Here is a 16,098-nt window from a genome sequence, read left to right on the forward strand (position 1 = left end):
CTTCAGCTCTTGGCGGGACCGCGTCCACAGCCTGTGCCCAGCTTCGGTTCCGTCTTCGTCTCGTTCAAACCGCCCCCTCACTCATGTTGTCTTATTACCTGACTATCTTTGTGTGCTGGACATCATAATTGTAATACTTGAAGAAATAATGTGAGTCCTAGGATAATTTTTTTTTCCATAGGAGGATTTTCATTATTTTCTGCAAGGCATCTCCGGACACTAATAAACAAGATCACTCTCATCCAGGTGACCTCTCAGCCAACTCTTTTGAATCTGAAATGCAAAAGCACTCTGAGTGTATAGGCCTAGCCTTTCTACATCTTGGCCAGGTAATTCCTCACTCCCTGGTGGGCTTTTTGATGATTTTAAAATGTTAACAGCGGCGCCTGGGTGGCCCAGTTGGTTAAGCATCTGACTCTTGATTTCAGCTCAGGTCTCGATCTCAGGGTCATGAGATTGAGCCCTGTGTTGGGCTGGGCGGGGAGCCTACTTAAGATTCTTTCTCACCCTCTGCCCCTCCCACCCCTGCGCTGGTTCTCTCCCTCTCTCTCTTCCCCCCCCCTAAAAAAAATAATAAAAAAATAAAATGTTGTTACAGGGTATCTGCTTACTTGGCAATGTTCAAGAAATGAAATATTATTGTAGATTACAAAAGAAAATGCATAATAATAAAAACAACAAGCAAAAACTCTATACTTATTCAGTACTTCTATATACCACCCTCTTTGTTAGACATCTTATGGTTATTAATGTACATAGATGAAAGATTGGAGATTCGGATTTTTATCCTGACTTGACAACTGACCAGCTAGGTAACCTTAGACAAGTCCTTTAGCTCAAGTCCTCCATGAAGGTCCCTCTCAGTTTTGAAATCCTGTTATTCAAATCTACACAGAATTCAAAGTCCAGAGTTCCTTGAGAGCAATTTGACAATGGTATTACCAGAAATGTAGTGGCTTGAAACAACACCAATTCATTATCTTATAGTTCGAGAGATCAGAAATCCAGAATGGATCTCACTGGGCCAAAATCAAGGGGGTGGCAGGTCTGCATTCCTTCTGGAAGCTCTAGAGGTGAATACATTTGCTTGCCTTTTCCATCTCCTAGAGGCTGCCCACATTCTTTGTCTGCGACCCCCTCCTTCCCACAATGACGTCACTCCAACAATAAAAACAATATAAAATCAAAATATTCAAGAAGAGTAACAAAGAGGTTAGAAGGAGGTAAATAATGTTCTAAGGGTCTCTGTATATGTCCTTCTTCTCTATATAGAACTTTCTCTCCTTTTCCATGCACATGTCTATGCAACAATAGCAACCTCAGCTCCGGCATTCAAACAAGCGCCGTTCAGGAAAATGGTGATCTTGTCTTAGTTTCAATCACAAAATCTAAAGAGAGCAACTGATAGCTCAATTTTTACAGGAGTCTACTTTTAGTCTAATCAAGTTTAAGGAGAAGGAGTCACAGAGTAAAAACACAGCTTACAAAATCTACCCTGTGAGTTAGGAAAGGGTGGAAAACTGTTGGTGGAAGACGGTTGCTCTGAGCCAAGCAGATACCCCAAAGCTTGTCTAACGCATCCCCCCTCTTAGAGGACAGCACATAGACAAAGCCCTGATGGTTGGAGATGGCAAATCCAAATCCATAAATATTTAACACATATTATCATTCTGACTTACTTCAAGTCAGTCCATGCCATAATCTCCATAGGAATATGATTTTGGTTCTAATACTGTAGGTTATAGTTTAGGTCTATGCTCCCCAAACTTTTATTTTAAAAAAATTTTTTAAAGATTTCTTTTTTTTTTTTAAAGATTTTATTTATTTGACAGAGAGAGACACAGCGAGAGAGGGAACACAAGCAGGGGGAGTGGGAGAGGGAGAAGCAGGCTTCCCGCCGAGCAGGGAGCCCGATGCGGGGCTCGATCCCAGGACCCCGGGATCATGACCCGAGCCGAAGGCAGACGCTTAATGACTGAGCCACCCAGGCACCCCTAAAGATTTCTTTATTTATTACTTATTTGAGAGAGAGAGCACGAGTGGGAGAGGCAGAGGGAGAGGGAGAGAGAATCTCAAGCAGACTGTGAGCTGAGCACAGAGCCAGACATGGGGCTTGATCCCATAACCCTGAGATCACCACCTGAGCTGAAACCAAGAGTTGGACACCCAACCAACTGCACCACACAGGTGCCCCTGCTCCTCAAACTTTAAAAAATACCCCTAACATTTTAAACATGCAGCCATAATATATATAAATGTAAATATTATTTTATAAGGCATTTTATATTAACATTTTTATATCACGAACACCCATACAAATATATAATTTTGTTTTCTTTCTTTTTTTTTATTTCTTGGAGCAAATATATAATTTTGAAGGATGAAATAAACAAGGTTTTTAAAAAGATTTTATTTATTTATTTTACAGAGAGATAGAGAGCACAAGCAGGGGGAGGGGCAGAGGGAAAAGGAGAGAGAATCTCAAGCAGACTCCATGCTGAGCATGGAGCCTGATGTGGAGCTCGATCTCACAACCCTGAAGTCATGACCTGAGCAGAAATCAAGAGTCAGTTGTTTAACTGACTGAGCCACCCGGGCACTCCAATAAATAAGATTTTTTAAATGCATGGCTATTATAATGGCCTTATATTATCATTAGTGGATATAAATCCATATTTCAAATAGTCTTGAAATTTTTGGTCCTGCTCTTGTCAAATCTGATTACATCATCCTTGTTTTCATCTCATGATGGGACTGACAAGAATTCATACTAGAAGTAGGTGTTGGCTCTGCTTTCTTGTCTTTCACTTGTACTTTCATTATTAGTATTAGCAATGAACCATGGTTTCTTAGGATTTTTTTTAAAACACCTGGGCATTTTATGATGGTTAACTTAGTTAAAGTGAGAAAATAAAATCTCTAAGTCTATGTAACTGGGCTCTCATAAACTGCCATGTATCATAATACACAGCAAGTAAAGTGTATTAAGTGCCCATGTGAAGGAATCCCTTTAGAATCCTCTGTGTTGGGGAGAAAGTCCACCTCTTTCCTCAGGACTACCCCCAACAGGAACAATAATGTGGGAAGTGAAAAAAGTTAATGATTCAAAATCCCTCACTTCCATGGGACCCTTCCGTAATTCATCTAAATTTCCACTCCACTTTCCTCTCTGTCATACATACTCCCCTTTGTGTTGGATAGGGGTTGGTGAGGCAGCAGCCATATTTCTGCATCTAAGTGGAAATTGAATAAAGGGTTACATTTAGTTTGGATTTAATGGAAAATATTTATGTATAAGTTATTGTTAACCATCCTGACATAGGAATGCTTTCCAGAAATATTTTTACTGCCACTGTGCCAAGAGATTCTGTGATATGAAAATGCAAAGCCAGAGGTCATATGGTGATCTGAGTCTGTCCAACCATGCTAGGCAATAGAAATATGTGGGTACTGGAGGAGAAACAAAGTTTGAAATGTATGGAATCAGATACTATTCTTTAGAAAATTAGTCTAAAGAGACGTGCAAAATTACAAGTGAAAGATTTGGTTCTCATTAATGCTACATAAACACTACATAATGGGGCATATAAAATTATCAACTTGCTATATGTATATATTTTTAAGATTTTATTTATTTATTCAAGAGAGAGAGAGCGTGATCAAGAAAAAGAGAGCGGGAGAAAGAGCATGAGCAGGGGGAGGGGTAGAAGGAGAAGCAGACTCCCCGCTAAGCAGGGAGCCTGATATGGGGCTCGATTCCAGGACCCCGGGATCATGACCCGACTGAGCCACCCAGGTGCCCCTCAACTTGCTATATATTCTTTTAATGAGAAAATCACATGAAATTGAAATTCCTGTGTTTCTTTTCTTCTTCTAAATAACAATTTGCTTTCATACCTTATGTTCATAATTTTTTGTTATTTTTCTTTAAGAAAGCTCCCAAAATATGGATATATCAATCCCCAGGAAACCTAGATTTATGCCTGCCACATACCTTAGTAACATGAAATCATTTGACATATGAATTGAGCAAGGACACTATTCCTATATTAAATATTAGTTAATCTTAACTTTTCAGTTTTTTAAATAAAAAAATATAAAAATATATGCTCTATTATCTTTCCATATCCCAATGAATATATGTACATTCTCCAGAAATAATTAGTTAAACCAATTGCTATGGCTAAATAAGAAAGACTTATTGCAACACCGGAGAAATGGGGCATTACACCCTTCACTGCCCCTCCTTGAATCAGTCAGTTCCACATTTTTTTGTTTGTTTGTTAAGTAAGTTCCATGCCCAACACGGGGCTTGAACTCACGACCCCAAGATCAAGAGTCGCATGTTCTGTGACTGAGCCAGCCAGGTGCCCCCGGTTCCACATTTCAAACACTGCACTTCCTGTTACCAAATTCTGTTAGACTGTACCATATAAAAGTGCAGGTTTTATAGGTCATAAATGGTCTAACACTGGCATATCGTTGGCGTTGCATATGTGGTATTCACCCAGATATATAATTTGGAATGCATTTGGCTGCAAGTAAAAGAAACAAAACTCGGGGCGCCTGGGTGGCTCAGTCGTTAAGCGTCTGCCTTGGGCTCAGGTCATGATCCCAGAGTCCTGGGATCAGGTCCTGCTTTGGGCTCCTTGCTCAGTGGGAAGCCTGCTTCTCCCTCTCCCACTCCCTCTGCCTTGTGTTCCCTCTCTCGCTATGTCTCTGTCTGTCAAATGAATAAATAAAATCTAAAAAAAAAAAAACTTATAGCACATGGTCATGCACGCACTGCTGGAGTTATCAGCTACTGGCCAAAAAAAAAGTTCATCTCAATTACGTACAGACAAAATACTGCATAGAAACATGTTCAAATGTTAATATCATTTTCAAACAGTGGGATTATGAGTATTTTTAGTTTCTTATTTATACATTTCTGTGTTTTTAATATTGCTACAGCAGGTATTTATTAACTTTATAATCAAGACAGAATTTCAACCTTATTTTTAAAAATAGAAAAGCATAGAGGCACCTGGCTGGCTCAGGCGATAGAGAGTGCAACTCTTGATCTCAGGGTTGTGAGTTCAAGTCCCACATTGGGCATAGAGCTTACCTAAAAAAAAAATAGGGGTGTTTGTGTGGCTCAGTTGGTTGAGTGGCCGACTCTTGATCTCCGCTCGGGTCTTGATCTCAGGTTGTGAGTTCAGGCCCCATGGTGCCCACTAAAAAAAATAAAATAAAACAATAAAAATTAAAAGTAAAATGTTTAAAAAATAGAAAGCATAAAATTAAGATTTTTTAATGCAGTATAGCCATTATCTTGGACTCAGGTTGGAGCTTGACATTTGGAAACCTGTAATAATAATGAGTCACACACTTGATTGAAAAATAAAAACATATAAAGGCTACACTGTAGTTTGCCATAAACTATTTTTCAGCACTTGTGTGAATTGTGTTTAAAAAACAGACATTTCTCACCATGGTTTTTTTTTTAAAGATTTATTTATTTATTTATTTGAGAGAGAGAGAATGAGAGAGAGCACATGAGAGGGGGGAGGGTCAGAGGGAGAAGCAGACTCCCCGCCGAGCAGGGAGCCCGATGCGGGACTCGATCCAGGGACTCCAGGATCATGACCTGAGCCGAAGGCAGTCGCTTAACCAACTGGGCCACCCAGGCGCCCTCACCATGGTTTTAAAGTGTATTATTTGATACAAGTGGTCTTTTTTTGTGCTATGTAAAATGCATTCATCTTTGTGTTTTGAATGATTTATTTCTGAAATTACTGAAGATGAAGATAAAATCCATGTGAAGAGCTGGACTTCAGCAAAATACAATAATATTAGTATGAGTGAAAATATTTTTCAGTATCAAAAACTGCTTTTTTTTTTTTAACTAGGCTCCATGCCCAGCGTGAAGCCTCACCTCGGGCTTGAACTCAGGACCCTGAGATCAAGACCTGAGCTGAGATGAAGAGTCAGATGCACCTATGGGCACCTCAAAAACTGCTTTTTATGGCGCTAATGGGACTCAAAACTAGTAATCTTACCATTTTTTTCCATACAACTTATACAGCAACTAAATAAATGTATAAATGATGACAGAATTTATTCATTCTACTATCCCACAAATGTTTTTAATGCAACTACTGCATGGGGGCCACTGTGGTAGGTAGGAATGAATAATACAAATGTAAGATTTCATTATCATGTAGTGAGAAGTGGCATGGTAAGGTGTAATGTAACAGATCTTGGTTTGAGACCCAACTCTGTCATTTGAGACTCAACTGTGCCATTTTGGGCAAGAGTTACTGAACTTCAATGGGACTTGTTGAAAAAAATAAAGATCATAATATCTACCTCAAATAGAGGAATAGAAAGAAGCCAACAATTATTGAGCACATAGTATTATGCACCAGCCCCTGAGATATATGCTTTATAAGCATCAACTCAAATTAGAAAGTGTATATACAGTGTGAGAGATGGGGGAGCTGGTAATCCTTAGAGGTACAGGTATTACATTGGAATCTCTGGGAATGTGTCAGTCAGAACCTCGCAGGTTCCCCATTTCCATGGGGAAATGGAGAAGAATGTAATGGAGTAACCATTTATGGGGGTTCAGACAGGGTTAAGAGAAACTAATAGAGGATGACAAAGCACTGTAGGGCAAGCCTGAAGGGATAAGGGAGCAATCAATTACTAAAACTCAGAGAGAGAGAGAGATCTGTAGTTGTTGGAGAAGGCTGCCTGACTCAGCTGTAGCCTTCAGGCATACAGTGGAGAGATCCTGGAAAATAAATCCTGATATTACATCTTCCTTGACCTTAGATCGCCTGGTGGGGCCTCCCATTGATTGAACCCAATTGGAAGTTAGAGGGGAGGAGGTACCATTGGTGTGGCCAATAAAGGTCACCCACTGGAGCAGAGAGCAGGATGGAAAGGGTGGGAAGTAGGTCTGGAGAAGCAAAGAGAATATCTAGCACAGAAAATATAGAAATGAGCGAATGTTGCCTCCCATGTATGTTCACCTATGGGATCAAAAAGCTGTCGGAGAGCAGCGACTTCAGAGAAGGCATCTTTCTAGGCCACACTTACTTCAGAACCAGTCTTGTTCTAAATTCTAAGCTCAAAAGTGATGAGATTTAAAATGTATTAGTCAACTCTGGTTAAGTTTTCCACATGGCCAATTCAGTGATTAAATTGTTCAATAGTGAGCATAACTAGTTTTTAAAAAATGTCTCCTCCTCACTCAGAGTCAAGAAGAAATGTTTCATCTCACGAGCTAGGTAAGCTATTATGGAGCTTGGGTTCTGACTAGCAAGCTATTGTATCTCCAACTCCATTTCATTTTCATAGACTCTCCTAAAATCCAAGTACCCCCCACCCCCCCCCGCGCGGCTTTTTTTTTTTTTTTTTTTTTTCTTTCTTTTTTTTTTTTTTTTTTGCAGAAGAGGAAACCTAATCCTAAACAGGTTGGTGGTAAAACAGTGCTGGTCCCACCACACAAATCCTTGAGTAAACAAGTGAAAGAAATTGGAACTGAGATATAAGTGTTACTAGGTAGTGTTGAAAAAAAAATGAAAGGGAAAAAATGCAAATTGTTGAAAAGCCTAGGTTCATTCAATCTCAGTCTTGTTGAATTTTCCTTTAAATATTTCTTTTTTAAAAAAGATTGTGGGGCGCCTGGGTGGCTCAGTTGGTTAAGCGACTGCCTTCGGCTCAGGTCATGATCCTGGAGTCCCGGGATCAAGTCCCACATCGGGCTCCCTGCTCAGCAAGGTGTCTGCTTCTCCCTCTGACCCTCCTTTCTCTCATGCTCTCTGTCTCTCATTCTCTCTCCCTCAAATAAAATCTTAAAAAAATTTTTTTTTAAAAAGATTGTATTTATTTATTTATTTATTTATTGAGAAGCACCAGCAGAGGGAGGAGAGAGGAAGAACCTTAAGCAGACTCGGAGCTGAGCACGAGCTGACAGGGGACTTGATTTCATAACCTTGAGATCACGACCTGAGCCTAAATCAAGAGCCAGACGCCCAACTGACTGAGTCACCCAGGCTCTGCTTCCTTTCAATATTTCTCAAATACTTTCTATTTTGTTATTATTATCCTTTTTTTTAAAAAAATTTCTTTATTTATTTGTCAGAAAGAGAGAGCAAACGCAGGGGGGGTAGCAGGCAGTTTAGGCAGAGGGAGAAGCAGGCTCCCTACTGAGCAAGCAGCCCCATGGGGGGCTCGATCTCAGGACCCTGCGATCATGACCTGAGCTGAAGGCAGACACTTAACCATCTGAGCGACCCAGGCGTCCCTCTGCTATTATTATCCTGATGCAGACTTCATCACTACAAATATCCAATATAGATAATCTAATCCAATGTGCTAATTTTACAAAGGAGGAAAGTGACTTGCTCCAGAACATGGTAGAAGGGATGCATTTTCTTCCCTCTTTAAGAGTCATATTCAAGTTTTGCCTAAAGTGAGACTAGAATCCTGATCTATTGGCAAACACTTTGTTGCCTTAGTTTTCCTGACTTCTTTGCAGCTAGGATAGCATCGTGACTTGGTTCTGGCCAAGGCAACTTAGTTGAAATTTCCACGGTAGAATATGGGAAAAGTTTTGCTTTCTTAATAAATAGGCTAGATATAACCTTTCTTCCCCTCTCCTTTTTTCTGTTTTGAATGTAAACTTGATACCTAATGGAGTTAGAGCAATTGTATTGCAACCATGAGACAATAAATGTGGGCAAAAGCCAGCATGATAAAGATGGAAAGCTGGAAATAGCCTGTGCTAAGGTTCTGTTCTGGAGTATGATAGAACTATTGAAGGGGCGGCTGGGTGGCTCAGTTGGTTAAGCATCTGCCTTTGGCTCAGGTCATGATCCTAGAGTCCCAGGATCGAGCCTTGCTCAGCAGGGAGTCTGCTTCTCCCTTTGCCCCTCACCCTCCTCGTGCTCTCTCCCACGTGCTCTCTCTCTCAAATAAATAAATAAAATCTTTAAATTAAAAAAAAGAACTGTTGGGGCACCTAGGTGGCTTCAGTCGGTTAATCACCTGCCTTCACCTCAGGTCGTGGTCCCGATGTCCTGGGATCGAGTCCCCCAATGGGCTTCTTGCTCAGTGGGGGTCTGCTTCTCCTTCTGCCTGCCACTACCCCTGCTTGTGCTCTCTCTCTCTGACAAATAAATAAATAAAAATTTTTTTTAAATTAAAAAAAAGAACTATTGAATAACTTCAGACATTGTCAGAAAAAATATATTGAATCGTTATGTATGTTAAATATGTTATTTAAAAAACTAAAGGTGGCCTCCCAAATCAGAGAAACATAATATATAGCCTTCACATCAGGGAGCAAAAAGGTGGTGGGGAGATGGAAATTTTTTGCTCATCGAGCAGGAGCCAGGAAAGGAGAAAAGAAAGAAAAACAGAAGTATAAATAGAAAACACAAAATAAGATAGTAGTTTATGTCCAAATACGACAGGACACAAACAATGTACATCAAAAAACTCATCAATTAAAAGACCTAGATTATCAGAGTCAAAATGATCTTGACATCACGTAGGAGACGCACCTAAACAAAGACGCACAGACAGGTTAAAAATAAACGGATACAAAACGATGTGTCAAGCAAATAGTAGCTGAAAAAAAGCTGGTATAGTGATGTTAATATCAGATAAGAAAATTTAAGAGAATTTAACCATTAATAAAAATAAAGACAGCAATGTATCTTCTTTTTTATTTTTCCCAGTTTTATTGAGATATAATTGACATACGACAGTGTATAAGTTTAAGGTGTACAGCATCATACTTTGATTTATATATATTGTGAAATAATTACCACAATAAATTTAGTTAACATCCACCATCTCATATAGATACTAAAAAAGAAAAGCAGTATTCGTTTCTTGTGATAAAAACTCTTAGGATCTGGGGCGCCTGGGTGGCTCAGTTGGTTAAGCGACTGCCTTCGTCTCAGGTCATGATCCTGGAGTCCCGGGATCGAGTTCCACATTGGGCTCCCTGCTCAGCGGGGGGTCTGCTTCCCCCTCTGCCCTCTTCCCCCTCTGCCCTCTTCCCCCTTTGCCCTCTTCCCTCTCGTGCTCTCTGTCTCTCATTCTCTCTCTCTCTCTCAAATAAATAAATAAAATCTTTAAAAAAAAACCAAAACTCTTAGGATCTACCTCGTAACCTTCAAATATACCATGCAGCAGTGTTAACCACAATCATTGTGTACATTACATCTTTAGTCTTTACTTATCTTATAACTGGAAATTTGTACCTAGTGATGTATCTTCTTTCAAGTAATGTTGGAATGCATAAAAAAAAAAGGTAAAAGGAAGATCGCTGTGTAGAGGCAACTACTATTAACATATTGGGTATTTTCTTTGATTATTTTCCTTTGCTTCTTTCCCTGACTGGAAGTAACTCTGTATTTTTTTTATACACCATAGGAAACTGATATATGATAATTATAGAAAAAGGTACACAATGCTGAAAAGTAAAAAGGGGAAAGTAAAAATTAGCATTATAACTAGAGATAATCCTATTACCATTTCATGTATATCTTTCCTCTATTGTGATGCACATGAAGAAATACACATTTGTTTTAAAAAATGGTGTCATGATGTGCGCCTCCTTTTCACTCCTTTTTATATCAATAAGTATCCTTTTGTATCACTTTAATGGGTATATACTACCTTTGTGTGACTTTACCCTATTTCTCAATGCATATTTTTACAAAGTTGAAATGATACCATGTATCATTCCCCATCTTTCGTTATTCATTTACTGTAAAATAAGCAATTTCTCGTATTACTAAGATATTTTTCTAAAGATAAATTTGAATGATCAAATGATATTTTATGGCTGTGCATAACTAACTTAGCTATTGTTCTCTTGTTGAATATTTAAGTTGTTCATGATATTAAGTTGTCTTGCTTAGAGATGCTGCAACAGTAATCATATTTCAGAATATTTTTTTTAAAGCGTGTAGCTTCGAGGCATTTTATTATAAAAGCTGGCACTTAGATACAGAAACTAACCAGAACTTAAAATTCACCACACAATTACTTCATTTTTTCGCTTGACCGTCTAGTAAACCTTTAGCTTCATTGATTTTGGCTGCAAAATAAGGAGATCCAACCCTGTCTGGGTGATTTAAAAGCATAATTAGTTGGTGAGCATCTCTTATTCCCCCTTCATTGGCAATAGGGTTTATAGTTTATGCCTACTATTTTTTTTTAAAGATTTTATTTATTTATTTGAGACAGAGAGAATGAGAGAGAGAGAGAGAGCACATGAGAGGGGGGAGGGTCAGAGGCAGAAGCAGGCTCCCTGCCGAGCAGGGAGCCCAATGCGGGACTCGATCCAGGGACTCCAGGATCATGACCTGAGCCGAAGGCAGTCGCTTAACCAACTGAGCCACCCAGGCCCCCAGTTTATGCCTACTATTAATGCTGCTTCTGTTTCATCATTTTGGGTTCAAACCCACCTTTCTAATAGCCACCACTGAAGACAGATTTTGGTAGACTTTGAAAAACTTGTTTTACTTGAGGCTCCATGTGTTTCATGGCTTGCAAAATATAATGGCCTGCAAATCCTGCAGCAGCAATAGCCAGTCCAACTGCTCCCATTGTACTGGCCACGGGTCTGGCTCGGCTCCCCAGTCTCCGCTGAGGGTGCCGTTCATTCCAGCCCAAAGGCCACGGCGGCCAGTTCCATGCCTCTCCAGAATAATTTTTAATAGCACTGGGACCCCTTAGATTTTTCCATCAAAGTTATTATAAAATACAAGGAAGGCATCAGCAAGGCATTAATTGAATGTCTAATTAGTTATTAATATGTATATAATTAACATATTTGCCCCGGGTAAGTCAAATGTATGATTTAATAATGTTGAATTTAATATGCTGATTATATTCTTCATAGTGTAGTTGGTCTTCTTAGGAAATCTATGCAGATAGGACCTTTATTTCTCTTTTATAAGACTTGAGCAGCTTATTACAATTCCTAGGTGTTACAGGCTTTTCTAGTTATTTATATATATTTTTTATGTTTAATGGGTCAAATTTGTGATTTATTTGATGCAAAGTCTTTCATAACATAATACCCCAATCACAACATTGTTCTTCCCTGAATCCCTGCTTGCCTAAGTCATAAGGACCAGCCGGGCTGGTGGGGGAGGTCTGTTGCCTGAAATTGTGAATGTCACAGGAATCAAGGGAGCATGCCAAACACAGAGGCATATGGATTGCTGAGCTGAGTGAGCTGCAGAAGAGTATTCTGGATCTCCAGACTGAGGATGAGGGTCAGAGACAGATATTAGAAATCAGAGAATTATGCCAGGAATTGAAAAGCCAGGGACAGAAGAGTGGAGAAAAAAGACCGATCTGATGAAGAGTCTGTAGTCTGGGCTTGTCTATATACCTGCTTGGAAGCTGTTACTGCTGGCTTTATTGCATGCACCTCCATGTGGCCCGAGGGTGTGTTCAAAGAGTCAGGACCAGAGGTGTCACCAACATGCCCCTCCTTGCCCCCTCTAGCTCACATCCTTCTTTAGCTTCCCTATGTTAACAAGTAGAAGGTTCATGTATTTTTCCTATGGCTGCTGTAACAAATGACCACAAACCTAGTGGCTTAAAACAACCCAAATTTATTATCTTATAGTTCTGGAACTCGGAAGTCTGAAATGGGTCTGCCTGGCCTAAAATCAGGGTGTTGGTAGGGCAAGGCTCCTTTCTGGAGGCTTTAGGAAAGAGTCTATTTCCATGCCTTTTCCATAAAAAAATCAGTCTTCAGACTTAAACAAATGTCTAGAGAAAACCATGGGCTCTTTGATTACTGCACAAAGGCCCCCATGCCTGTACACAGAAGTCCCTTTTGAAAACTAAGCTGCCCTAAGTAGGACACATTCTGCAAAGCCTACTTCAGCTGTGGCCGAGGAGACAAATGGACAAGAAGAACCTCCCATAGGGCAAAAACTGGGGTCATGGAGAGGAAGGGATAAGGATTCAGGAGAGAGGTCTTCACTGCCCCCCCACCCCCTCCAGGCAACAAGAATACCAATCGTCAGATGGGATAACCTAGGAACTTAACTCCACTAGCCGGACAGGAAGTCTTCCAATTACTGCTCTGAGGGATTTGATGATTGCTGTGAACTAGAGGCTGTTGTTTTCTTCCCATTCTTCCTTTTTTCAAATAGATTTAAATTATATGTGCATATTGGCTACCCCATCCCTGCTCTACAATTTACAACAGGAAAGTTGGAGGGCAGATCTCTTGTCTTTTAGTTTATAGGCTACCAGACCATGATGAATTACATATGGACATTATAAATAGGACTGAGAATTACCTAGAGATTGTGAACTTTGAACTGGATGCAGAAACTGGATGGGACTTTGTGGTTTCTCTCCCCAGAAAATAAATGCTTGGGAAGAAGGGTGCACATGAATACTTGGATGACTGAGTGGGAAAAATGGGCCAGAGACTGTTAGTTGCCACTCAATATCTTTTCTCTTCTTTCTTAGTATTAGAAGTCTTTAGCTTGGCACATGGCTACCCAGAAAGACAATATATTTCCCAGCCTTGCTTGCAGCTCAATTATTCATATGATTAAGTCCTGAGCAATGGGATCTGAGTGGGAGTAATGTTTGTGACTTCTGGGTTACACTCTTTTTTTTTTAAAGATTTATTTAATTATTTATGAGAGAGCGAGAGCAAGACAGAGAGAGAGCATGGGGAGGGGCAGAGGGTGAGGGAGAGCGGTAGACTCCCCGCTGAGCACGGAGCCTGACGTGGTCTGAGGCGGGGCTGCATCTCACAACCCTGAGATCGTGATCTGAGCCAAAATCAAGAGTCGGAGGCTTAACCGACTGAGCCACCCAGGTGCCCCATCTGGGTTGCACTCTTAAAGGATTGGCATACTCTCTTCCTCTTTTCCTTTTTGCTGCTCAAAATGTAATGACATTGAGCCACCTGGGACCATGGACACCAAAAGAACACCATGCAGATGGATAGTGGAGCAATAAGATGGAAGGAACTTGGGCCCCAGACACTATGGAGTGATATACCAGACTTTTACATGAAAGAGAAATATCTTTTCTCCTGTAGGCCAGTATTATTTTCAATCTCTATTTGTGTGGCTGAATCTATATCTTAACTTTCACAAACAGGTTGAGTTTGAGGTACCTCTAGAAAGTTTCTTATGAAAAGTGTCAAACATACACAAAAGCAGAAAGAATATTATAAAAATTTCATGCATACTCACCTTTGGCTTCAACAACTACCATTTTCATTTTATTTCAGCTCAACCTGCGCTTCCTCCTGTCTCCACTGGAGGACTTGGAAGCAAATCCCAAAAGTCCTATCATTTCTTCTGTAACTATTTCAGTATGTATCTCTAAGAGATAAGGATTCTTTTTTAAAAAATAAGAGTTTGAAATGTTTTTGAGCAAAACAAATGTAGATATCTGGTTGAGTTGAACATATCTCTTTAACATGCAGGAGAAAGTTCGTGGCCTGAATGTATTGCTTTAGTGGAAGATATTTAAGGCCTTGGCAGCGGATGAGATAACCTAGGGAGAGTGGTTACCTGAGTTGAAAACAGAAAAATTACATCAGTTTAAGATGAGCAAAATTTTCTCTCACCGGTGTCAAGTAGTATGGGGAGTTATGGAAGACAGGGTACATGCACATGTGTAGGAAGCTTTTATGGACATTGTTTCCATTACCCCGAAATCCAGTCCTTGTCTTATTTTCTTTCCTCAGCTCTAATCTCATTTTCTAGATATGTTATTTGTTCAGGGTTGGTCACGTATTTTAGTCACAGCTGGGACTTCTAGGAAATCCTCTCAATTCTTTAGGAAATACTTGCATCTGCCCAGACTGTGTAGTGTGACGGAATGTGCTAGAACTGCTGCAGTCATTTCGTTACCTATCATAAGAGGATTCTAGAACTACCCAAGGGCCCTGATGTAGAGACAGAGAATGAAGTGAACACTGAGTGGAGACATGGAGAGAAACCCAGTCCTTAGTGACATGGTTTGCATTGTAGTTTCAAGCCTCTTCAAGCCAGCCTCACTCTGGACCTCTGAGTTGCATGAGTTATGAGCTAATTTGCCTTTGTTGTTTAAATCATTTTAAATCATTTAAATCATTTTCCATCACTCGCAATACAAAGCATTCTGACTGATAAGAGTAAGCCATGTGGTCAGTGTTTTTCAAGACCTAGAGGAACCCCAGTGCTGGTCATCTCAGTTTTAGCTGAGCGGGTGATACATTTGTGTAAGAAAAGTAGCTAGATGCTGTTCTCCCCTTAATATATACCCTCCCCTTAATATATATTCACTAGCAGTAAAGTGTTGCTTTTTGGCAGATAGGTAGATTTCCTGCAAGCTTCTCTTACGGCTTCTACAGGTACTGGCCACGGGGTGGGGGGACAGTGGAGGGAGCGGTGGTGTTGAGGTGGGGTGGTGGTAATGGTGGTGCTTAAAGGAATGGGTAAATAGCAAATGTGGAACCAGCTGCTGTGAAGGAATGTGTTCTGGGTAGAGAAATGCAGTGAGTTGTGGATAGAATACTCTCTGGTTATGAGATAGACCTAGTTATTCTCTGAAGAAGCACAGCATGGAGGTCTGGCTCTAAGACTTAATACACACAACCACGTGGACAGGAGGATGTAAAATAATGTCTTTTCAAATCATATCCTTCAAAACAGCGGCCAGACTGGTGTGAATGATTCTTACAGGTAGATATTTCTTTGACAAGATTTTAGAGGGAGGGAGGGTAGATGGTGTTAATGGAGGCCTAGAGCTGGATGAAATGTACCATATTGATGAGGGAGGACTTCAACCTTCAGGTTTTGTGTTGAAGTCATGGGGCTATCATCACCTAAATATGGCTTCATTCTGCAGCTGACTCTTCAAGTCATCATTAAGCAAAGAATGCTCAGTGGCCGATGATGTGGACAATTACTAAAGTCACCCCTAAATGATTGTTTTATATGTGGGAGGGGGAATCTTATTTCCATTTTCCATTCCACTGAGAAAAAAATGGCAGCCATGAAGACTCTGCCAAGAAGATTAATTAATTAATTAATTAATTTGACAGAGAGA

At 40.1% G+C, this 16,098-nt stretch overlaps 1 pseudogene; it reads right to left on the reverse strand.

Annotated features, from left to right (window-relative positions):
* Positions 1 to 11,057: 11,057 nt before the first annotated feature.
* Positions 11,058 to 14,274, reverse strand: LOC110570503 (annotated as a pseudogene).
* Between the last annotated feature and the right edge of the window lie 1,824 nt (positions 14,275 to 16,098).

The sequence above is a fragment of the Neomonachus schauinslandi genome, chromosome 5 (genome assembly GCF_002201575.2).
Source record: "Neomonachus schauinslandi chromosome 5, ASM220157v2, whole genome shotgun sequence".
NCBI lineage: Eukaryota > Metazoa > Chordata > Mammalia > Carnivora > Phocidae > Neomonachus > Neomonachus schauinslandi.